Source organism: Macaca thibetana, chromosome X (assembly GCF_024542745.1).
Source record: "Macaca thibetana thibetana isolate TM-01 chromosome X, ASM2454274v1, whole genome shotgun sequence".
Classification (NCBI taxonomy): Eukaryota; Metazoa; Chordata; class Mammalia; order Primates; family Cercopithecidae; genus Macaca; species Macaca thibetana.
Window position 1 is genome coordinate 31,933,518 of NC_065598.1, and position 26,898 is coordinate 31,960,415.

Sequence of the window (26,898 nt, forward strand, 5' to 3'; positions counted from 1 at the left end):
ACTAAGCCTTGACTAAACTCTAGTATGGCTTCTAGCAGCATAAGGCCATGTCCCTAGGATGACCCTAGCCTTCCTTTAAGTGCCTGCTTGAGAAAGCTCAGGCTGCCAGGAAAATTTAATATTTGTTCTAGCCAACACACATCTGATGATAGGACTCTTACCTCCGTTTCTTAGAGCATTTACTCAAAAGGGCTTACAACTGTGAACATGTAGCTCTTGGAACTCAGAAGTGTCTCACTCAAGGACCTGAAAGCCATTCTTTTCAAATGTCATCATCAAGAAGGATAAGTCCTCTGTCTCCTATTCTCTGTGGGAAGATAGAATCCTAACTTCAATAACTTCCAGATAACACAGCTGGCCTAATCACATTTACACAGACCAGCTCTTTGTACTTTTTTACTTCTCTAACTCGAACTCCCACTCCTCCTCCCTCCTTCTTCCCTTAAAACAACCAAGTCACCTCCGCACAAATTAGAATGGATCTCAGCTCTCCCCTAATTTCACTAGGTATTGAATAAAATCTGTTTCTACCACTTTAATATCCAGCTGTGTTTATCTCTGACAACATATATGCTCTCAAAAGCATTCTGATAAATATATTTTCCTTAATGAACAAACATAATAAAATACGTCAGCTTTGTTAAATCACCTAAATACTCGAACAACTCTACCATTATATTTGAGGTAGCTTTGAAAGTATTTCTAATTTTTCTTTCTCTTTAATATGCTATGGGAAGGGACGAGACATTTATTTGAAACTTCAATTATGTGCTATCATAGTAAGAAGATGATTGGACCATAAATGAAAAGACATGTTTTTGCAACTGCATTGCTCAAGAGTGCCAGTTATGTCCATTATCCATCCCTTCAATGGAAACAAAGACCATCCATTTTCTTTTAGAGGTAATCACTACTGTCTCATGCAAGACACAGAAAATAGGCAATTTGGAAGTATAGTAACTAGTTAGCAATATTCTTTTAACTTTCTATATGGGTATACTTTTTTACATGCATTAATTTCACTATAAAACAAGTAAAATTATATGATTAAAAAGAACTAGCTTCTAAAATTTTGAGAATGCATTGCATACAATGGTCAATGTTAATCTAGTCAACAAATAAATGTTCAATAAAACATGTTTGTTTATAAAATCAGTAGAAGACTTCCTTAGAAATATTTTATGTAACAAATGCCTAGGGTGGGCTGAAAAGAAAAACCCAGTAAAATGGCATTTCGAAATTTATATTTTCCTTTACATGCCTCTAATTTAAAATAAATATCCGATATTTTTAATAGATTTAGTTTGTAGTACAAAATCATGAATTAAATCCTAATGATTTCAACTATAATTTTAAAAAATTATATTCCAAATAGCAAGCCAATCAATTGACATTTACAATCTTCTGATAAATGCAAAGTATCAATTCCCTAAACAAGCTTTTTATGGTTACTTTTTCAAAATAACTACATCATTCAAAACTATTGAGTTGCCTATAAAACCTAAATCGCTTGAACATTAGTTCTGGAGAAATTTTCATGATGCCTTTAAACTCTCAGTGTCAAATTCAACATTTAGGCTTTAACGCCTATTGGTGGTATTTATCACCATTCAACACTCACATTTATCATGTAAGGAAAATATGTTTAAGAAAGAAAAATTGAAATAGGAACTCAGAGTTTAAAACATTTCTACTTATAACCTGTGTCGTTCCTCTTTGTGTAAAATCTATGACCTGCTGATTGGAAAGACACGAGATATGGAGAAGATTTTGAAATACCCAAATCTTTATAACAAAGCATCAAACACAGGGTCTGAAAGAAAGAGCATAACAGAAACTCAATGAAATATCTAGCTTATCACTCTGACAATTAATCATATCTAAGGCCCCACCTCTAATCTCAGCACCTTAGCCAAAAATTAAATACCAAGGACAGTTACAGTTTGCTATAGATACCTAGAAGAAAGAAAACCTCCTTTTCCTTACCTTTTCCATATTAAAAATTTATATTGTACCTTTCAGATTAATATATCAGCTAAAATTTTGTTACATAAATGAGCCATTTTTGCAGCATAACTCTTCACTGCAAATAAAAGCATATATACTGACAATTCTCAAATTTTGTTTTTCAGCTTTGCTTCATCAGATTACTAGAATGAGGCAGTATCATGCATTAATTCCACAAAATTTATGAAGTCACCTAATAAACATACATTTTATGATGAGATAACAACACCAAAAAGTAGTTACCAACACTTGATACCTCTTGCGATGTGAACCTATAAGGGGCCAATTTGACAGTCAGAAGAGTATGAGTAATATTTTTCAAAAGTTTCATGAGCACGAAATTAAAATCCTACAATGTAATACCAGCTTCTCTCCCTACTTAAAGGAGATAGTAATGATTGAATCAGGATTAAATTCAAATAAGCCAATGACAAATGTGAAATGAGTTATTTTCACCAATAATCATTTCATCCTAAAAGCAAATGAAAAACTGCTATAAGGGACTTCTCAATCAGTCCCTATACATAGGAATTGGTGTGTATGTATATATATATTTCTATATATACACACACACATATAGACACATAAACATATATACGTATATATACATATACACGTATATATGTGTATGTGTGCGTGTATATATAGAGAGAAAATTGGTAGTTCCTACAGAAAACATTATGTCCAAGGTTTTTTCCTTGGCTTCTGATTTCGAGGCCAATGAGTTTGGGTCATTTTAAAGGGCAGACATCAGCAAGTGCCTGCAGTGACAAATAGTTATTAGCTGTAACACAATACTTTTTATTTCCAAAGGTTGGCCAGATTGACAAAAGGAGAATCTTTTCTTCTATCCTTCCTTTCTCATTTTTCAAAGACTTTTTTTTTTTTTTGTCTCAGAAACCTTTAGTCTTTTTATGCTGGCTTTTTTCCCCCTTACGCTTTAGCTTTGCTCTTTTCTTTGAGGTCTCAGTGACATATAGGTCAGGGACATCTTTACCAATGTAATATTAGTGGAGAGTTATATCAAGGGGGTGAGGACACTGAAGGCTGACACAGATGCCTGAACAATTTGCCTTATCACTCCACACTGGTCCAAGTGGTGCAGAAATAAGAGGAGATTATGGGTTTTGTTATGTATAATTTTGGATTTACAGATCAAATGTAGGTTTTTCAGAAAGTTTGAGTATTACATACAATTATTACCACCATACCCACTATTATCAATGTCAGAATTATCAGTGGATAAAATTTGTTTTTATTATTTTATATTTACACTGAGTAATATATATGCAAATACATATATATATAACTATATATACAATGTTTTTCTGTATAAATTCCCACAATGCAAACTCCATCCAAGAGCAAATATAATCTAACTATACAACATATCTCATAACTCCCCTGGTTAAAAACCCCAATGGCTTGACATTTAATTTATAAACAAAAAAATCTCAACTCTTCACCACATCCCGGAAGAATGCACATCATCTGATGAATGCCAGATCTTTCCCCTCATCTCCTGGCACTTACCTCTCCATCACCAAAATCCACTCACACCTTTCCTCAAGTAGGCTAAGTTGACTATGCAATTGCACGTTTTTTGTTTCCTTTGTCTGGAACATATTCCTTACATATCTGCCTCTGTCACTATTCAGGTTCCTTTTCAAATGTCATTTCCTCAAACAAAAGTCCTTTCTCTGACTTCTCTGTCTGGTGTTACATCTCATCTCATATTCCAGTTACACTCTACCACACTGCTCACTTTTATTTTCTGTATAAGACATATTGATATTTAAAAATTGTTATTTATATAATGCCAGATGCGGTGGCTCATGCCTGTAATCCCAGGACTTTGGGAGGCCATGGTGGGCAGATTACCTGAGGTCAGGAGTTCAAGACAAGCCTGGCCAACATGGTGAAACCCCATCTCTACTAAAAATACAAAAATTAACCAGGCATGGTGGCGCATGCCTGTAATCCCAGCTACCTGGGAGGCTGAGGCAGGAGAATCACTTCAACCCGGGAGGCGGAGGTTGCAGTGAGCAGAGATCATGCCAGTGCACTCCAGCCTGGGTGACAGAGTGAGACTCTGTCTCAATAAAATAAAATAAAAAATAAGATAAAATAAAAATTGTTATTTTTTACATCGATTTCATTAGAATATAAGATCCTTGAGAATAAGAACTTTTTCTCTCTGATTCATTCCTGTAATTTAGCACCAAGAACAACATTTGACATATAGAAGATAATCAACGGATAGGTGATTGAACAAATAGCTCTTGGAAACAGGTACTAGTTTTCTTGTTATCTTTATTTTAAGGATAAAAAAAAATTCCTGACGTTTAAAAGGGGTAAGTGACAGGCTCTAGATCACATAGCATCCCGCAGAGCCAACCATTGACATTAAGACTACATGCCTGCCTAGCCAAATAAAATGAATTTGGACACATTGTGATGGAGCTAGGGGTTGTCAAGATCATATATAGACATCCTAACCTTATTGTCACATTGAAAAACATAGATATTATCATGTATTATGAGAATGATTTCTCAGTCAGGGATGGTCATGAGTGATGAAGAAAAAAACCCTTAAAACTAAGACAACTTCAAGAAAATTGGTCATTTAATCCTTTGTTCTACTGCTGCTGTTTTAGACCACATTCTCCTCTAGGTATTATGTATTCAGTAGAAAATATTTAGTGCATGTAATAAAGTAAGCCAATGGCCACATTGGGAAGTATAGTGCTCTACGCTGGATGTCAGAAGACCTCAGTGCCAGATCCTGCTTCTTCACACAGTAGTTGGAGGGTACAGTCATCTGAGAGTGCCAATTCCATAATTTTAAAATAGAAAAAGCATGTCTGTCATATCAACCTCAAGAAATCGAGGGATCAATGGGGATCATGGCTATAAAAGCACATTTTAAATGCCAGAGTGATATAAAAATGGAAGGTCTTATCATTGTCATTTAGGAATGAAGGCTTTTTAATCTATAGGTGTTCAATAACATATTACATGAGTAAATAGGCGAATGATGAATATTATAAAAGAATACAAAAATACAATATTAATAGATATAATGCTTACCTATAAGGTCAATTTGTTTGGGCCTAAATTTAGATTAGGCAACATGTTGCATAAATGGGTGGGTCAGTAACGGAAATGTCACTCTAAAAAACGTGCAAGGAAGTAACTGTCCATCACGGTCAAATTACTTCAGATGCCTTGAATTCATGAATAAAACACTCCATCAAATTTTATGCATCTCAAGCACTTCTCACACATTTAAATCCATAACATCCTAGTGAGGTAGGGAAGGAGGAATATTTCATTTTTCTTATTTGGTGAAATGAGGATAATGAGGCACAAGGAGGTTAATGATAGATGTGAAGCTAATGCAATCAGTCAGCAGCAAAACCATAGTTAGAATTTAGGTTCCCTGAATTCCACTTAGGGTTCTTTTCAAGATACTATGTTAACTACATTTCATTGTTGGAGGAATTTAATTCAGTCATGTAGATACAGATGCTCACAACATTTTTTTTTTTATCCTACTAAGGAATCTTGCCATTAATTCAACCACTGAGACAAATAATATGTGGACCTGCGCCGGAGACATTGCTTCGGTGTTCTTTCAAGTCATTTCCTGAGCTAACTTCTGTTCCTTTCCCTATGAATTCTATATTTTTTCACATTATACCACTGAATTATTCAGATTCATCCAATACCCTTTAGAGTTATTAACATGAGATATATATATATATAAATGTTGCTTTCTCCTTTTGGTTATATAGCTAGAAAGTCAGGATATAGTAAAAGGAGTCCCAAAATGTAGATTTTGAAAATATAAGATCAGTTATTCAGGACACCACACACTTTTCTTTTTCTTCCCGTCTCACTGATCACTCCTTTCTTTCTTTCTTTCTTTTCTTTTCTTTTTTTTTTTTTTTTTTTTTGATGAAGTCTCGCTCCATCGCCCAGGTTGGAGTGCAGTGGCACAATCTTGGCTGACTGCAACCTCCGCCTCCTGGGTACAAGCAATTCTCCTGCCTCAAAGCCTCCCAAGCAGCTGGGACTACAGGTGTGTCACCACACCCAGCTAATTTTGTATTTTTAGTAGAGACGGGGTTTCACCATGTTGGCCAGGCTGGTCTCCAACTCCTGACCTCGTGATCCTCCTGCCTCGGCCTCCCAAAGTACTGGGATTACAGGTGTGAGCCACCGCGCCTGGCTGATCACTCCTTTTCATTATCCTGTGCTGTTTTCTCCTTTTTCAATCCACCTCTTACTGTTAGAGTCCTTAGTCATGTTGTCATTTCTATCTATATTCTTCCTTAGTGATACAATCTGATATCACAGCTTTAAATGCTATCTTATACCAATAACTCCAAAATTTAAATGTCCAACCTGGACCTTTTTGCTGAACTCTAAAGGTATACATTCAATTGCCTATTCAATATATCTGGTGATATGTCTAATAGATATCCAAATTTAATGCCTCCCTAATTTCCCCATTCTATCTATAAGTCTTTATCATTTCAGTTGAGGGCAACTTTATCCCTTCCAGTTAATTAGACCAAAAACCTTGGAGCCATTCATGGCTCTATTTTTCTCCCATGCCCCTTATCCAATTCATCCAGAAATCCTTGTTGGCCCCACTTCTAAACTCATTCAGAATATGACTATTTCTTATCACCCTGGTCTCAGAGAGCATCGTCTTTACTTGTATTACAGAAGTAGTCTTCTAATTTGTCTCCTTGTGTTGAGCACTGCCCACCTCTAGCATCCAGATTAATTCTTTCAAAACAAATGTCAGATCCATTAGCTCTTCTCACACCCAGAAAGAACAAGAACGTCCTTACGATGGCTTCAAAGGTCTACCCTCATCTCACTAACATCCTCTCCTAAACCTCTCTCACTTACTTCACTCTAGCCACACTGCAGACAACCTGCCCAAAACAGCAGATAAACTGATGCCTTAGGAACTCTGTACTGATTGTTTACTAAACCCAAAATGAGTTTACTGTTGATATCTACATGATTCAACCCCATGCCTCTTTCAGATATTTGCTCAAATGTCACCTTCTCAATGAAGAATACCTTGATACCCTATTTAAAATTGGAATGTACTCCAGCACAAGCCATCTCTTATTTTACTTTTCCTCTTCTTTTTCACAGCACTCATCACTTTTGAACATACTATACAATATACTTATTGTATCTGTCTTTCATTATTTGAGACCCCCAAGAATCCAGAGGGCATACATCTTTTCTGCTTTGTTCACTGACGCATTCAAAACATCTACAGTAGTGGCTGACACACAGTGGTGGCTCAATAAGTATTTTTCAAGTTAACCTGATGCTAAGTCAAGAACTTTCAACTGTCCAGTCACAGAACTCATTTCAGGGCATCAAAAGAACTGAGCAAACAGATAATGGAAGTGGGTTCATGTAGATTGAGAAGAAATTAAAAGAAGGAAGAGAAATACACGGGAAAACAATGGGGAATAGGGATACACATATTCTTTTTTTTTTTTTTTTATACTGCAGGCAAGGCACAGAGGCAGGGATTTAAACAAAGGAAACATCTGTAAAGATGCTAATATAGGTTTTCACTATTTTAAAATAGATGAAATAAATTATGTGTTTAACTGTGACATGGTTTCAAAGAGTGGCTAAATGATCAATCTCTTCCTTTTCTTTCTTCCAGCATTATATTATTTCAAAGGGTCACTGATTACTTCATGGGAACCAGAGGTTGTTATTGTCACTTGTATAAGTCAGATGAATAAAGAGAAATTCTTGATAAATGAAGTATACTTTGAAGGCAAAATATACAGAAAATAGGGTATATGTGAGAAAAAGGTACATGTGAGATTAAAAAGTATCCTCAGAGATTAAAGGATTTGCCAAAAACTGATATAAATTCCATGGGTGCAAACAGAGTTCTAAGCCTACTTCAGTAAGAATTGACTTTATTGGTTATCTATGAAATATATTATTGTAGTAGGGGTCTATTTTTATGGCCACATCTGGTCTGGACTTCACAAAAGAATTACAATGGGAATATACTCTACCAAGATGCCAAAAAACACATATCTGTTCATTCCTGAAAGATACTGCCCAGACTGTCTAAATCTGAAAATTAACAAGGATTCTCTAATTACTTAATTTTCATCTACATTCCCCCAAACAAAAAGGTATCCGAGATTATTTGAGCTATAGATGTGTTTTTATGTACAGCTTTTCTAATTAATAGTCCACTAGCTCTATCAGTTATAGCAGTAATAAAAAAACTTTTATGGAAAGTTCTCTGAGACTAAAAGTGATTTACATGCAAATATATGGAAATGATTCCCTTCTTAAAACAGTAGTAAAAGGTGTGTTTGAAAAATTCATGCTTTGGAAGAATAAATGATTTTCACATAATCATTCTAGTAAGTTGTTTATTTTTATTTACATGCATCTTTAATAGCTATTTAATGGTGGTTCGCAGGGGTGAGTGCAGTGGATCACGCCTGTATTCTCAGCATTTTGGGAGGCCAAGGTGGGCAGACTGCTTGAGCCTAGGAGTTTGAGACCAGCCCGGCAACATGGTGAAACACCGTCTCTACAAAAAATACAAAAAATTAGCTGGGCATGGTGGCGCGTGCCAGTAGCCTCAGCTACCTGGGAGGCTGAGAGGGGAGGATCACCTGAGCCTGGATGGTTGAGGCAGTGGGCCATGATTGCACCACTGAACTCAAGCCTGGGCAGCAGAGCAAGACCTTGTCTCAAAAAAAAAAAAAATAAATGTGATCCAGAAAAAATACAAATTTAAGTTGTTGAATATTTTAGGTGAGCTCAAATACTTTAACTTTCTATTAAAATATATACCTTGTTTAATGCTAACGGTGTTTAATTTGCAGTTACCATTACACACAAACTGCACAAATCAAAATAAATAGAAAACAAGTATTAATAAACTTTAGTCATTAACCCTCCTGGATGACACATTATATTTAGGATATTAATTGAAATTGGCATTCTAAGACCATTTAGAATTCATCATATTAAAAAATCTGATTCCATAAATCATGGGGAATTTTTTACTTTAATGACCCATGTATTAGACTTATAGAAAATTGTAGACTTTAAGTAATGTTTTATTAAAACATTCTGCTACTTAATTTGTCATATTTAAAACTAGTTAAAAACCATAGTTTTAATTTTAGTAATATTTTTCATTGTGTTCTAAGTAAGCCAACCCTTAAACATCAAATGCTTTCTTTTGGGATATGTCTTTTCAACTTCTGGTTCCCTCAAGTTTGATCCATTGACATTCTAGGCACTGTCGGTCTGCCCCACCTAGTATATGCCAGCCAGGCCTTTCTATATCATGCCCACTGAGCAAAGAAAAACTGATTGCATTTATGCTAGAATAATATCATTGTTGTCACTACCTATTACCAAGGCAATTGGCCACATTCTACTCCCTTCTTATGTTACTTTCATTAAGGCATATGTTTCTTTATGAAAAACATTCCATTCCTGGCAGCTGAGGTCAATCTACAAATAGCCAGGTAGCAAATTAATGCAGATTACAAGAGAAAGTGAACAAGCAACAGAGATTAAAAAAAAAAAAAAGTTAGGGATTGTGACTTGAATGTGGTGCAGCCTAGTACCTTGTTCTGCCTTGTCCTTCAAAAAACAGGATCATTATTTTGTGAGATTCAAACTGGTTTTGAAAATTAATCATCTCATGGTATACAAATTCTAATCCACTGATGGATGAAGTACAACTTTCCATGTTTCTTCCAATGCCACTTAGAAAATAATACTTTATTATGTACAGCGTGCATTATTAGCACAGATAACAAAACTTTTTAAAAACTGTTGGTATTTTCTAGATTTTTAAATATATTAAACTTATTCAGAATGCTGAATTAAACTATACAAGTTAATCCTGAAGAACCAGATATTGGAATTGCTGCTCTCATTAATTCCTCCCACCTGATTTGTATATGCCATCACCAGCAAACCACATATTTGATGCCTCCTTTACAAAAAACAAGTTGTGCTAGGAGAAAAGCATAAATTACAAGGTCAGAGGAATACCTTCAAGAATCTTAAACCCATTTGAACAGTACAGAAACCTAGGGATGGAAAACACTCTAATAGAAGAAAACTACAAGAACCAAAGGGGTAAGCCAGTACAACCTCTGCAAAGGTAATCTTACTCCATTCACTAAACATAGCATTATACAAAGATAGTGAGTGACTGATAAGGAGAACCTGATCATGTATTAATAGGGGATGGCCTTTCATGAATGAGTAAAAGATATTCCTTCCAGGGTAGAACTGGTAAAACCGAAGATAACTGTATTCAAATGAAAGTATAGTTTTTTTCAACTTTAATTTTGTACTAGGGAGCACATATGCAGGATTGTTACATGGGTATATTGCATGATGAAAAGCAAGGTTTTTGATTTCAGGTTTTTGGAGAAAGAAGATTGCCTTAGAGCTGTCCATGGTGCTGCATTAGATCAGGCCTCCAGTCTGCAGAATTCCTGCCTCTTGAAAATCCTCTAGGCCCTGACTTACAACCCTGTTTGCTGTATGGTTAACCTGCCAACCCTGCTATGTTCCCTGTAAGTGATTATTTAATATAATCTATAATTTCCATCCTAAATATTTCCTGATTATTAACATCTCTCTATAATTCCCTGGGTGATGGGTGATATCACCACATATTCCAATTTGGTAGATCTTGGTGGGCCCAAGTATTTGTAAGCAAAGATACATCCTCATACAATTCTCACAAGGGACTAAAGTTCTCCTTAGACTCTAGTCTTCCCAAGGTCACCCACCTTAATCCCCAGCAAATTCATCCCCAGTTGGAGACAAGAGCAGAAATTTTGATTCCACAAAGCTGTTTGATTAGGCCTCACATATGTCATTTGGATTTACACAACTGAGGCTTCATTTATGACATTGCGACAGTGTACCAATTCCTTTCCATATATATTTTTTTCTTTTTACAAATCCTATTTATCCTACTTCAAACCTCTATAGCACCATATTTGGAGTCATTCAGATCTTGATTTGAATCAATAACTACATTGAAACAACTCACTTAACCCTATATTCAAGGCTTCATAAATTCACATGTCAAATGAAAAAAAGAACATCTACAAACTTGCAGAATTATTTGCAGAGTAATATGAGACATGGTTTCTAAGTCACCTAGCACAGTATCTGACACAGGATTGGTCTACTTGCATGTGAGTTCTGTTCCCTTTCCTCCTCTAAATCTTTTTAAATTCTTGCATCATGCATTACTTTATTTCATCTAATGAACTCGTTTCTATCATTTGTCTCATCAACTAGCTTTTCAGATCCTTGACTAACAAAAATAGCCATTGCATACTAAGTGTGTGGTGGATGGGTGCAAGACCTGTACAGAGCACTTTATATATCTTGGCCAAGAGGACTCAAATATTGAGAGGAAGAGTTGGAATTTTGAATCTCAAGCTACAGCTCCTAACTATTATGCCATACGGCAGTCTATTACCATTCCATTTCCTCCAACTGTGCCTAAGCCAAGTGCCTGGTATGTGGATTAACTTCTATCAGAGTATTTTTTACTGTAATGGAGTAGGTGCATTGTCTATGTCTTGCTTTGCTGAATCAACATAATTATCAGTCCATTCAAACAGCATAGGCAATTGCTCTATTACTTAGTACATGACTAACTTAGGCCACTGGAGGGAACTTTTTTGGAAACCAAAAGAACACAGCTCCTAAATTGCTGTACCTGCTCTCCTCAGATTATATGTGCTGGAAAATCTGAGACTATTATTCATTCTCACACACTTCACATTTTCCAGAATGGAAAATTAAGTAGCAAAGGCAGATGTCCCCTGTTGGGGCAACGATTGAGCTGGATATAGAAGACTCATATCCTGTTTGCTAAACTGGGCTGTTCTTACTATTCTCAACATGTTCACATCATCATAATAAAACAAGTGCCCCTTAAGACACCATAAATATTACAATCTCAGTCAATATATTTATAGAGTCAGGAAGAGTTGGATATTCTCATATTCATCAACTGTAATTCATCAGGATTATTATAGTTAGGGAGGGAAACCCAAAGTTATGACACTGAAAGACATGATCAGTGAGTTTTAATAACTCAAAACATACTTGCTATATAACACAGGAATGGCTTTTGACACATTTGTCGTTACTTTATAAAAATCATCCTTTAAGTTATTTTGTGGTGATGAAACAGTTCTGTATCTTGAGGTGGTAGTGATTATATGAATCTATAGACATGGTTAATGTCATAGAATAATACATAATGACTCACAATAACAGAGCATGTGCAAAAACAGGTGAAATTCAAGTAAGGTCTACAGTCTAGTTAATTGCCCTATGCCAATGTCAGTTTATTGTGTTTGATAATATACTGTATTTAGTTAATATGCAACTGGGGAAAGTTGGGTTACATATACATAGGAACTCTCTGTACTGTTTTTGCAACTCCTTATGAGTCTGAATATTTCACAATAAAAAATCTTAAAACATTCTTAAAACCTTATAGAAATTTTGCCTGCCTTTAAAGAGACAGTAAGGGAAAATAGAGAAAGAAGAGAGAAAAGTAAAATGTCTGGCTAATTCCTAATAGGAAGTTTTCTTTATTTTTATACAAGAAATAGAAAACATAGTTGCTATATCAACAGGATTTTAGTCTATTTTCTTCACAAAGCTTAAGGAGGTGTGAATGACTTTTCTCTGTGCAAGGGAATAAAACACTAAAATGACTTATTCCACCCTTGTTTTTGTCTTGTTTACATTCTAGTTCCATAAACCTGCCAATATTTAGTCACTAATCTTAAGTTATGACAGAATTTAAAACAGATTCAATGATATGATTTGAATTCACCTTATGTAAGATATTGTAAAGCAATATGATGCCACAACACACATCTACAAAACTGTGTCTTCTCTCAAATGGAACTGAGTTGTTTCTAAGATGTTTAACTAAAGTGATAAAATAGGCGGAATTATAACATATTGATTTTTAAATGGTCTAGCCATGTTTGCATTAATTTTTTACAAGATTGCTCCATAGATATAAATCACTGACAAAATATTTTAAAAGTAGCATACAAAAAATCATCAACACTGGGATAAAATTTAACTTTCAAAATTAAAATAATCTTTTAGAAAATTCAGTTATCCAAAGGCATTAAGCAACGACTTTTCAAAGTTTATAAGGGATATAGTTTCTACTGTGAAAGTACTTTTCAAAATTATACAGGTTGTTGTATTAGTCCGTTTTCATGCTGTGATAAAGACATACCTGAGACTGGGAAGAAAAGAGGTTTAATTGGACTTATAGTTCCACATGACTGGGGAGGCCTCAGAATCATGGTGGAAGGTGAAAGGCACTTCTTACATGGGAGCAGAAGAGAAAATGTGGAGATTCAAGAGCAGAAACCCCTGATAAAACCAACAGATCTTGTGAGACTTATTCACTACCACGAGAACAGTATGGGGGAAACCGCCCCCATGATTCAAATTATCTCCCACTGGGTCCCTCCTACAACAAGTAGGAATTATGGGAGTACAATTCAAGATGAGATTTGGGTGGGGACACAGCCAAACCATACCAGTTATTGAAGGAAAAATAGAAGCAAAGCATTTTCACCACCAAATTTTGCTCATACAAGGCAGATGTAACCTGCAGCTGCAGAACAATTGGGTTTATGTTTTTGAGAAGTTTATAGTTAAAAACATTTGACATATTGCTCTGCATGGTACATAGGAGTTTTGGTCACCTCACTGTTAAGCCCATTACTCCCTATGCAGTAAGATTTAGTATTTTAAAATGAATAAAAATAAAGTCAGGTGTGGTGGCTCACACCTGTAATCCCAAGACATTGGGAGGCCGAGTCGGGCGGATCACTTGAGGCCAGGAGTTCGAGACCAGCCTGGCCAACATGGTGAAACCCCGTCTCTACTAAAAATAAAAAGAAAAATAAATAGCCTGGCATGGTGGTGGGCACCTTTAATCCCAGCTACTTGGGAGACCGAAGCACAAGAATCACTTGAACCCGGGAGGCGGAGGTTGCAGTGAGCCAAGATCATGCCACTGCACTCCAGACTGGGTGGCAGAGTGAGACTAAAAAAAAAAAAGTTAATTATTTTCTAAATGGCCTCAGTATGCTCTCTTTACCCAATGGCAATTAGTATGCACAACCCCAAACCTGCAATTGTTATTTTCCTTTGCTCCCTGTGCCTCCTAAAACATCTTATTCCTATTTTTAAAGAACTGTTTTTGAAATTTTATTTATAAGAAAAAAATCCAGAATTCAATACAGTAAAGAATGCAACACACACACACACACACACGCACGATCTTGCATGGTTTCTCAAATAATAGATACTCATGTAGAAAGCCTTAATTTTAATTTAAAAATTAACACTGTGGAAGTTACACAAGACATGATGGGCCTTGAGGTCTTTTGTGAAAACGGCAAGATAACAATGCAGGACAAGAGAGATGGAGATAAAAGACACAATGAATGTGTATCAGATTTCATTGATGTGTTCATTCTTTTTTCTACAAATAGACATTGAGGGCTCACTATATCCCTTGTGCTGTTACACACGGGGGATATACTGATGGAAAAACTGGCAACATACCTTCTTTCATGGTGCTTACATCATAATTGGAGACTCAGACAAAAACAAGGCAGAAAGTAAGTGCCATGGAAAACAGAAACAAGGACATGAGCTATAGAATAATGTTAGAGGGTGGTGCAAGTGGAGGAGACAGCCCTCTCCAGGACTCTCCTTGAGAGGATTACTTACCCAAAGCCCTGAGACTATATAGAAGACACGATTGCAGAAGAGGATGTCCACTCCAGAGAGACACTCTGCAAATTGTATTAAAGCTTCCCACATCAAGGGGGATTTGCTGACTCTCCTTTTGTTTGAATATTCTCAGAAGACTATATAGGAAATGGTCCATCCTTCCTTACCAAACTTTACTGCCCTTCCATCCTCCGAGAAAGAGAGGTTTTGACAAAGGGCTTTAAAATTTCATTATTTTACTTGCACTTGCTGAGTTCCCTTGGGGATTTTATCCACACTATCCATCTCACGGAAAAGTCGAGAACATTAAGCAAAGTAACGGCTAAGAATATGCACTGAATATCATCCCTTCTTCATTAACACAAGATGTTATAATTTTTAAAAATCTGACTAAGTCCATGATAATATGGAACCGTCCCTATCCTTCTCTGCACAAAGGAGGAGAAATATCTCTACAGTCTTTGAACTTAGTTAAATATGGGTCTGAATTTCAGATATTTCACTCCTTGCTGTGACCTTGCAAAAATTACCTAAATTTTGAACCCCAGTATCCTCACGGATACATTAAAGTAAAAGCTCTGTGAATGCTTGTTAGAATAGCACGCTATACATTTACCAAATGGCAAAGTGCCTGGCATGGAGAATGACAGTTATAGTCATAAACACCAGCACCGTCATAATTTAAGAAATTATTGTCCATGGGATGTAGTCAATCATTGAGTGTTCATTCAGCATTCAAGCCCGATATTTTATCTGGAATTCCACAAATCACCCTTCACTCAACACGGTTTTCTTATCAGCCTCCAGGTAAAGCCCCCTCCATCCTATCTCTGGATTTGCATGCACTGTTTGGAATATCTTTACCATTTTCTTTTCATTAGATTTTGACAACTTTTGTAGGTCTACTAGATCATTAAATCAAGGGTTATGTTCACGCATTACTTGGTTTTTGTTCTATCCTCAGCACCCACCACAAGGTCCTGTATTTTTAAAGGAGCTCAATATAATTATATTGAATGGAATTAAACGCCGTCGCTAAAGTTTTCCCCCTCACGTTAATCTCTTCCTGTGTAAAAGAAACTATCCTGTACCTAGTTATGTAACTTCACAAAACTTTATTACTCTGAATTTTCATAAGAATTTTTGACTTAACCACTCATTAAAACAAAACAAAACAAAAAAAACCCTGCAGATAATCCTGTAACATAGTTCTCCAGCACAGTTCACCCTCATGAAGCAGGCAGTATTGAGCAAGAGGCTAGGCTCAATGGTTAGACAAGTAATTGATCCCTCACATTAAATCCATGCAATCTAAATAGTGATTACTAATTGTATGCTGTAGGCTGCCAGGGTCTCTCGCTCTAGTTAAAAGTACAAATACATTTTTTTTTTTTTTTTTTTTTTTTTTTTTTTTTTTTTTTTTTTGAGTTGGAGTCTCGCTCTGTGGCCCAGGCTGGAGTGCAGTGGCGTGATCTCTGCTCACTGCAAGCTCCGCCTCCCGGGTTCACGCCATTCTCCTGCCTCAGCCTCCCGAGTAGCTGGGACCACAGGCGCCCGCCACCACACCTGGCTAATTTTTTGTATTTTTTAGTGGAGACGGGGTTTCACCGTGTTAGCCAGGATAGTCTCGGTCTCCTGACCTCATGATCCGCCTGCCTTGGCCTCCCAAAGTGCTGGGATTACCAGCATGAGCCACCGCGCCCGGCCACAAATACATCTTTATATGTTTAGTGTCTGCTAGATACTGAAGACTGTCGTTCACTAATCGGTCACTGTGTATAACTGAATCCTTGTATTTCAATGTGATTATGAGGCCCAAGAAAATATATTTAGTTCTGGGTACCTAATAAACTCTTAAGACTTGCCCATCTCCCACAAACTGTAGGCAAGTAATTCTTCTATCGGCTTTTATTTCTTTATTAAGATAAAGCATTTGAGGTCACAATGTTCTATGGAAATCCAGAAATTCCTAAGACAAAATCTAGGTGACACAATTATAGAAGATACTGCAACTGATTTCCCTCAAGCACATTTCTGTTGCCATAGAATCATCTCAAATCTGCCAACTTTGAAGCTGAACTCCTCTCCATTCCACTCATATGGATTCTTACATGGGTTTTAATAGAAAATTTAAACTATTAGAACATGGACTGATTTTCTCTGGATTATTAAATGAGAAAGGTCTGGATTCCCCATTACCTTTCTTATTAAAATAGTATCAAAAGCAAAGACAAACCAATCCTCATCACGTATATTACAGAGAACCTGTTACAGAGACATTATCAAGGTCATATTTTTGGTAAAATAACTTAAAATGTGATTGAATAAAAGTTGCTTCTAATTCATTTATATTACTAGCACTTTAAAGTAATATATATGGATACAACTTTAAAAAGTTGGGATTTATCTTATTATTACGTCCTGTTAAAATACACTTATAAGGAAGACCAAAAGAGTACACTGACGAGGATCTTTGAGAAAATTAAAAATGAAAACAATAATAAATAAAATTGCCATGGCCAAAAAGCATATTTAGCCTTCATGATGTTAAATTACATATGCAATTAGGCAAGGACATTCTTGTCTTTCAAAAATAAAATTCACGCGCCGGGTGCGGTGGCTCACGTCTGTAATCCCGGTACTTTGGGAAGCTGAGGAGGGTGGATCACCTGAGGTCAGGAGTTCGAGACCAGCCTGGCCAACATGGTGAAACCCTGTCTCTACTAAAAATACAAAAAATTAGCCTGGCGTGGTGGTGCGCGTCTGTAATCCCAGCTACTAGGGAGGCTGAGACAGGAGAATTGCTTAAACCTGGGTGGTAGAGGTTGCAGTGAGCCGAGATCGCACCGTTGTACTCCAGCCTGGGCAACAAGAGTGAAACACTGTCTCAATCAATCAATCAATAAAATTCACATTTTGAAATCTATCTTTTAAAAGTATATAATCATAAATGAAAACCAAGCAAAATCCTCATTGGCTAAAACAACATGATGGAAACATAAAAGTGACAAAGTTTAAGACCCTTGACACATGTGTGTAAGTTACTTAAAAATAGATCACTGTTAGAAATTTGCTGGAAGTGTTTTTGTTACTGTGAATAATAATACAATTTTCATAATTTGCAAGACATCATAGATAAGGCATATACACACATAAACATTGTGAATAGTGGTAACACATTTAGTTATTGGGGCTTTCACTGCAATATGCCTGGGTGTGCCTCCAACGGATGCTAGATTTAGTGCATTTGAAGTCTCTTGGAAAAAAACAGTCCCAAGGTGTTTGAAAGGGAAGGTGTTTTAAGTTCAGCACAGCATGCTCCTTGCATCAGCAAATGTGTCTGAAAGCTTCTTGCTCTGTTGCACTGTGAGAGAACTATATTAAAACGTGTTAATAGTAGAAATAATAAGTTCACCTCAAATACTGTATTTCCTTGATTTTCAAGACAACAGTGATTTCCTGTATGTTAAAAATTATAGAGAGCAAAATACAGCCATTTCACACTAATTCATTATCTCCATGTGAATGTACATTTACATTATAGATAATATATATACTTTTGAATTATAATCCTTAAAATGAATTCAAGTACATCAGTAGGAAGAAGCTACAGTATTACAGACTCTTGAAAATCACAAATTGAAATTACCTAATGATATGATTATAATTTAATACTAGTATCAAAGGTATTTTTCCTATTATTTTATTTTACTGATTACTGTAAATTATCAGTAGAATTATAAGAGCAAGACATCAGGATATTTATTAACCATACTAATTTTTGATTGGAAGCCACATTAAATTTAACCAGTGAAATGAGAAAAATAAAAATAGTAACCTCATAGATTGTGGTAAGAGTCAAATGAAATAACTTACATGAAATTGCTGTGTAAGTTTTATAGGGCTGCCATGTTTTGATTGCATGATACTATGTATCCCTACTGTTTAGGACATATCTTTCACATGTGCATAGACCTGTGTTTGTTGCTTTTTTATTCACAGTGTGGTCTTTTGTTAACATAAGTTAATGAAAATATTTTTCAGTCTTGTAATTCATAAAATATGTTAGTGTTATTAAAAACTATAGATAGATGATAAAGTGAGATAGATAGATGATAGATCGATAGATAAGTAAAGGAGAGTGACAGAGACAGGGAGAGGGATAGGGAGGGGGAAAGGGAAAAGGATGGTGGGAGAGAAGAAACTGAGTGGATGGATGGGTAGATGAATAAGTGGATGGATGGAAGGAGACAGGTAGACGGCCAGATGGGTATATATGGATAAACAGCATATGATCTTTGGCCTATTATTTAACTTCCCTTGCTTCAATTTTATCAGATATAAAATAGGACAATAATAGTATCTATCGTACAGGATTGCTATAAGCATTAAGGTAGTCAATCCTGGCACATACTAAGAGCTCAGTAAGTGTTAAGTATTTTTCATTGTAGTTGTTACTTGGCTCTTAAACAATCTGTCACATATTTCTATATAGGTTTTAAATTCATAGATCAGATGCAGCCTAATAATGAGAGCAATTATCCATTGAGCACCCTCTATGTGTTTAAACACAGATGTTTTACATACCGTAAGTCATATAACATGAGAATAAACCTTTAAAGTACTTATTGCTCTCCCCATTTTACAGATGAGACAACCAAGACTTAAAGCACTGCCCAAGGTCTTAGAGCTGGTAACTTGCAAAGGCAAGAACAATGATCACAAAACCAGAACAAATGACAGTAGAGTATCTGTTCCAGCTCCAATAATTACTGTCTATATAAGTTCTGTGGATCCCTTTATGATGGTACCTATAACTCTATAATTTAAAAATAAATTATCATTTAATTTTTGCATAAACTCTATGATGTAAGTCAATAATAATTCTGCTTTTCTTAACTCACTATGTAAATTTGTAGATATATACAAAAGTAAACAGTGTACTATAATAAACTTCCATATACCCACCATGCAGATCCAGCAATTATAAACTCAAGGGCCCATATGGTTTCATATACGTCCCACCAAGCTCGACCCACCCCTAAACCTAGCTTTGTATTATTTTGCAAGTGTCCTAAGTAATCCTTCTTGATGCTTGGAATACCAAGTTAATGAGTTATTTCATGTGAGATAGCTAATAAATCACAAAGCTGTTGGTTGAGAATAGGTGCCCCAATATTGCTGTATTTCATTTTCATTCTATTATAGATAGCATTTTTATGATATATGTAATTGGCAGCAGAAAATTATATACTTTACTGATCGACATATGACTTCTGGTGAATGCTTAAAATATTTGATTTTTTTGTTTTTATATACATATGTATGTATGTAGGTATGTATAAGCAAAAATCATCCCATATTCCTATTAAATAGATAAGTTGATATTTGACAAACGCATAGACTTTAGAAAAAATATGAAATCAAATATAAAATAATACAGCTGTATGTGGTACATTGTGATGTTAACATAAAAGAAGTAGTGAATAGGAATTTGTGTATGTGTGTATTTGTGTATGTCATATATGTTTGTCAGCATAGAAAAAGCAGCCAGAAAGTTACACAACAAAATGTTAATTCTGGTTTCCAACTGGCACTTAGGTTTTCTAGTATGCTTAGGTTTTCATACTAGCATACTGATAAGAAAGGTATCCTTGAGTCTTACTGTTTGGGTCTGAATTCCCATTTTGCCATTTTCTAACTGTATAGACTCAGAAAAATTTCTTATTTATACCTCTACTTCCTCATTTCTCATACAGAAGTAATAGTGCCATCTACCTTACTATTTAGAAGACTCAATTAATCCATGTAAATTACTTAGACCTGTCATTTTAGATATTATTATGACTACATCAGAAGATATTATGCTAGTAATAAGAAAAACATTGTTAAAGAATTTGAAAATAAGGAGAATAAGATTTGTTAAGGTATTTTGAAAATTAATTTTAAATTGTTGTTTTGTTAGGTGATAGTGTCTTAAAATCATATCACCTCCAATAAGCTTCTGAGAAATAAGTAAATATAAGATTCTACATATCCCATTTCAGGGCTGACTTACAGAGTGACCTAACAAAAATGCAGAATAAAGTGTTGTTTTTGTTTTGTTTTCCCAGAGTATCTCCCCTTTGATTAAAAAAAAAGATTATTGTAAAAGATGATGCAATAAGTCTCCTTTACACTGGCAGGCCACAGACATTCATAAATAAATTCCTACAAAATGAAATAGGAATTAATCCTTGTGCAAATACTATAGCTAACTAAGTATAGCTTCTAGAAGTATATTTTTAAATAAAATTTATGTATACCACTGGTGATAACTTGTACTCATTTAAATGCTTCTGAAGCATTCTCTTCAGAAGTTAATAACTTTTCTAAAATAAGTCAAATCATGCAATTTGATGAATATAAATTGCAGCAATTTTACCATTGCTAAAATGGTTTCTGAGCATTACAAGAAGAGTTCACTTGGCTACTGTCTTCACACTGAATACTTTGATGAGGTTACAATGATAAAGTGACAAAGTGATATGCATTTTATTTTATACCATTTTCTTTAAAAAAAAAAAAAGGAGTGCTTAATTTTTACTAAGAACTACAAAATAGGAAATTAGAAAAAAGCAGCTATGACTGAATACATTTCAAGCAAAATGCCATTCATCTTCCTTAAATTGATCTGCTGAGTCTAGCAGAAATGTCTCCAAGGTTTTCTCGTGATGAGCCAAGGCTAAAGGGATACACAGAGCCAGCAGTTAGAGGCATCTAGTGGGGCACCAGTTAATTAACTTTTTCTTCTATGCTTCAAGTTTCAATGCCTATACCAATACCTCTGGTTCTTTGCACAGGATATTATACACCGAAAATGAAACAATACTCATAAAAACAGCTAATATTTAATGAGCATGAGTAATTGCCAATTGTGCTTCTCAACACTTGGCATATATCATTTCATTAGTTCTTAAATCTACTCTGTGAGGTAAGTAGCATTATTGTGCTGATTTTACAGATGAAAAAACTGTGGCCCAGAGAAGTCAATAGAATTTCAGGTGTACAGATATAAAATATTCCCTAACCATAATATCCTAACTATGGTATAAATATAATATACCATAAAATAGGCATGTGATAAGTATTTGCTGACTAAAGACTGAAGAATGTGTTGTAATGGAGTCTATCAATTAAAGACAGGGAATTTGGACCCAGAAAGATTTGACTTGGTCTTATATTTGCCATCTACTAAGACAGTTTGGAAATTTTATCAATAAAGTTTCTATTTTAGAGAATATCTTAGTTTGGGTTCCCTAAATGGAGGTTCTGAGATGAAGCTTCATGCACAAATGGTATAATGGGACATGTTTTCAAGAAACACTGGTAAGGGAAAATGAAGCAAGATTGGGAAGGGAAAGAAACCAAACACATATATGGCATAAAAGCCCAGGGTGGCAGTGCCATTCACACTTCTGAATTTCTCAATTGGGAACAAGAAAGCTCATGTATTTATGTGTCTGCAACCAGCAGTCATTGATTAAGGGCTTCCCACACACAGGGACATAAATTCCAAGATAGATCCATCTCTCTGTTTACACAGACCAAGTAGGCTCCGGCAGCCTCAAGGCCACCCTCCAAGAGAACGATTAGGGAGCTAGTTGCTGGGAGTAAAAGCACATCAGGGAAAATGTTAAACGGACGTGAAAGGATATGAGTGGATCAATGACAGCATCACCTACAGAGAACTTATTACCTCATTCAGGAATAAAAGTAACATGGAAAGTTATGAGGATAAAACAGGGTAATGTGTTCAAAGCCCTTAGCCTAGGCGCTGGCACACAGCAACACTCAACTGGTACTCTCTTGTTGTGAGGATGGAATGTAATACTGTGAAGAACTGACAGCACCTGGCACATGAAAACATCAGATAGCTGGCATTGCCAATCATTTTTGCTATTGCAGTTACTGGTGCCGCTGGTGGTGGCATACCTAAATTAGAATAACACTGCTATATTTAACTCCAAAGCCTGTAAAATGCTTGAATACCTGCCACCGTTTATGGAGGTAACGGTGCTCATTCAGGACCTGAACACCATAGAAGAAGCAATTTTCTCACCATCTTTATTGCTACCATGGTATTAGGTAAGGCAGCACCTTTTTGCTATCACATATGAGATGCTGAATTTATTGATAACACTATTAAGGAGAATGGCAGTTGAAAGGAAATTTCTGATATTTCTTGCATGATTCTCTCAGATTTTGACATTCCTTTCAAAATTATTAGTGAGAGCAATCAGTAAGTGTCTTCTGCTACCACAAATGTGAGCCCTTGCTTGAAACATCTTTAGGTAAGTAAAGTCAGCCCTTAGGAAAGCACTTAAGCAAAAGGCTAGGGAAAGAGAACTATATCAGGTCTTGCTGCTACTCCTCACTCTTGGAAGAAAATTTAGGCTTTCGAAATGAAAACTAATGGAGAGGCACATGGCACCTAAATGTTAATATTAGGGGAGGGGATAGGGAGAATATGATATATTTCTCTATGTAACCCCATCCTGTTTCATTTGTTCTAGTGAGTATATATTACTATTATATTTTGTGTTTAAGATAAAAGAAAGTTAAAAAAAGAAAAACTGAAGTTATTTTAGGACAGATAAAACTGCTTATGAGAGGCTTACTATCTTTTAAAATATTATTTTGATTAAACCAAAAATAAAATTTTAAAAACCCAGCCAAGATAAGAAAAGAAAATAGTTTTCCTTCTCATGCTCCCAAATTAAGAGTATACATAAAATGGCTAAGAAACTGATAGGATGACTCCCCTTTTTCCAGGGATAAGAGTGGGTTTAGGAGATAATCTAGTTCTCTAGTTACATACTTGTTGAAAAACCATATGAGGAGATCACCTCCTCACTTGTCTTCTGCCTCTGGAGGCAAAAGGTATGGTCAGAGTTCAGTGACAAAGTGATAATCATCAAGGGAGTTTAGTCAGCTGAGGTTATGTTTCTCTAGGCATTCTTACACAGTCAGACCATGAAACAAAACTGCTCCTTCCAAGATATGCCACAATACCTCCTTATTGTTTACATTTCTGTAATCAAAGGCAGCAGAATTTAGCCACAGGAGTCCTCTCCACTGTCATCCCTAGTACAGGTAGTTCCTAAACATTACTCCAAATCCATGGAGACCTTTATTGACAGATATTACAGAGATACCAACATGCCAGCGAAACATGGTTTATTTTGTTTTTGTTGTTTATTGGCTATTGTAGTTTTACTTATCCTCATCTATTTTATTAGGGTCTTGTTGAGTCTTCACTATCGTGAGCACCTCAGTATTCCTTGTCTCCAGAAAGAAAATGTCTTGAGGTTAGAAATTGTATGTCATTAATTAATTTTCTCTGCCATCTTAAAAAAGGTGGCTGTTAATTCTATACTGACATAGTATCTAATAACTGCTTCTTTATATCTTGGAGATTTTCCCTGACACATTCAAATAAAGAGCTGTTTAAATAGCCCTGGCCTGTGAGTATATATGGCCTTGTACACATAAATGTATGTGTAGACATGCAAAGATACAGAATGATAAATATAATGTGAAAGACAAATTGTTAATATATTTTAACTCATTCAACAGAAGAAAGAAAGCAGGATAATTTCCTTTATAATTTCAAGTTTTCTTTAGGATGCATACTATACATGGGCTACATTACAATGTTTCCTCAGGGTAGCAAATATGTTCAATTTAAAAGTAGACAACTGTCGGAAATTGATTTTTTAAAAACGGGGGTGTTGAGTAAATCTATTCTGCTCATATATTGCAAATGCTATAACTATTATTTTTTTAAAGACTTGACTTTCACTAACAACAAGTTTTCTTCTTTATATGAATATCCTGATCTCCCATCAGATCACAGCGTTGGACAGTTCCTAATGTACCTTGAGATAAGAGATGCTCAGGAGCTTCTCTAGATTTTCAGAGCGAGTAAAAGCCAGGCTGAAAATGTTCCTGGATTCTATATTTGTCTCTTCACTTATCTTTTTAAATAACACTCATACATACACACATTTTTATACTCAACTTCAAATGAAAGTATGCCCTGCCCTTTATTTTGCTGATAATAAATATGTGGATGGTATAGTCTCTGAAGAGTGAAAGTGCTCTTAAACATTTGTTTTAAGATCATAATAACTACTGTTATTTTTAAAGTAGAAAAATCCATGAATATTGAAATTGTAAAATCAAGGGAAAAGAAAATAGTTTTAAATATTTTCGACAAAATCTTCTTAAGAAAAATAATGTCCTATTTCCAATGACTCTGGCACGTTCAAACATAGGAAATAATTAGAAAACAATTTTAGTATATTTTGGACCCTTTAAAATTTAAGTAAAACCTTAAGACGTATTTTATACCTTGTCTTTGAATATGTGATAATTCTCCTTTACTCCATAGAATACAAAAACTCTGCAAATATCATTATTTTAAAAAATATATTTGTATATATGTGTTAAATTGAATCTTTCTAATGAGGAAAGTTATGTTCACTTTCAGGTTGTTCTTATCAGATGAGTTTCTAGGTGTATTATGAAGAAACAACAGATTCCTTGTTGACGTCTCTATTAGCTTAGCTATTTCAGTTGAGAACAAGGGAAAATACAAGAATGACAATATTGGAGTGTATTGCTATACTTTTTACTCACATCACAGTATTTTATATTTCTCTTTTTTAAGTTTGTACATAGACAATATCTCTGGAATTATTATTATTAAGGGATATTTAATGATTAAATGAGCACTCTCAGCGAAGATCTTTAAGTGTTATTTTTGACCGAATCATATATAGCTTCCACATGCAATGCAAACATTCCAGTACTGCAGATAACACACAGAGGTACACGGGTTTGAAGTAGTGGAGAGAATGATGGACCATAAGCCATAAATCTTTTTTAAAAATCACCAAAATCTCAGCTATAATCTTGATCATACGAAATAAAAAGAGGAGCTCTAAGGAAATAAAGCAAAAGGAAATGTATAATCCACATTACTGCAATCATCTAGTTTGTGAAAGAAGAGTGTGTATTTTAAATTAAATCCTCAATGATTTGATATTTTGTTTTCGGAACTTTACAAACAAGACTATCCTAAAGAATTCAGAGCTTTCCTCACAAGACCAAAGCAACAGTGCATGAAATTGAACTCAAAAAGAGCCACCATTCTGTGTGACTTCTTGGCTGACACAATTTAGATATTTATAGCTTTACGAATGGGCCACTGGAGAAGAACTTGAAGCTTTCTCTAGCCAGGAAGGATTAATGAACGTGCGCACCTGGTAATTACACCACTCCATCTTCCTGAAAGCCCTCACACTGCCTCCATGGCAGAAACTATAATGAAAATGCATTGAAAAATATCAATCTGCAATTCTACAATTTAATCTAAATAATAAAACTTGGTATCTTTTCTCCCCACACATTCCAGATGTGATAAAACACAGACAACATTTAAATTTAAAACACAGAAGCTGAATGTCAGCCTATTTTTGAGCATGCCTCATTTCCAAAGTAAACCTCACAAGAGAAAAAAAGAGGTTATTAAATACAGCAAAACATTACAACATTCAAATGTGCAACAGAGAACCCATAACTGTTTCCCCTTTATTTAAACACAGCATACACCATAAGTAATGCGTTTACTTCCAAGCAGAGGCATTTCAATGATTAAATCACAACCCAAGTGTACAAAGGTAAAATTTAGAAGTGTAAAGGTATCTTTATCTTCCAAGTCCAGTTACTTGTTCTGGCTATTTTTTCTAAACTCTTACCGAAAGCAAAACCTCACTTAATAACTTTTAAAAACATAAATAAAAAATAAATCATTCTCTTCCTTACCTAATCATATGTTAATTGCAAAATTACTTGAAATAAAGAGATATACAATGACATAGTATGCAACTCAAATAACTTGTTACAAAGAAATTTTCATCCTAAAACTTGAACAAATCAAACTTTTGCAGCAGTATTTTTCTCAGATAAAACACA

The 26,898-nt window shown here is 35.2% G+C and overlaps 1 protein-coding gene across 15 annotated transcripts in view; it reads right to left on the reverse strand.

Moving 5' to 3' along the window:
• DMD (dystrophin) overlaps nt 1–26,898 on the reverse strand; it is a 2,269,491-nt gene that overhangs the window by 1,040,020 nt on the left and 1,202,573 nt on the right. The window lies entirely within an intron of this gene.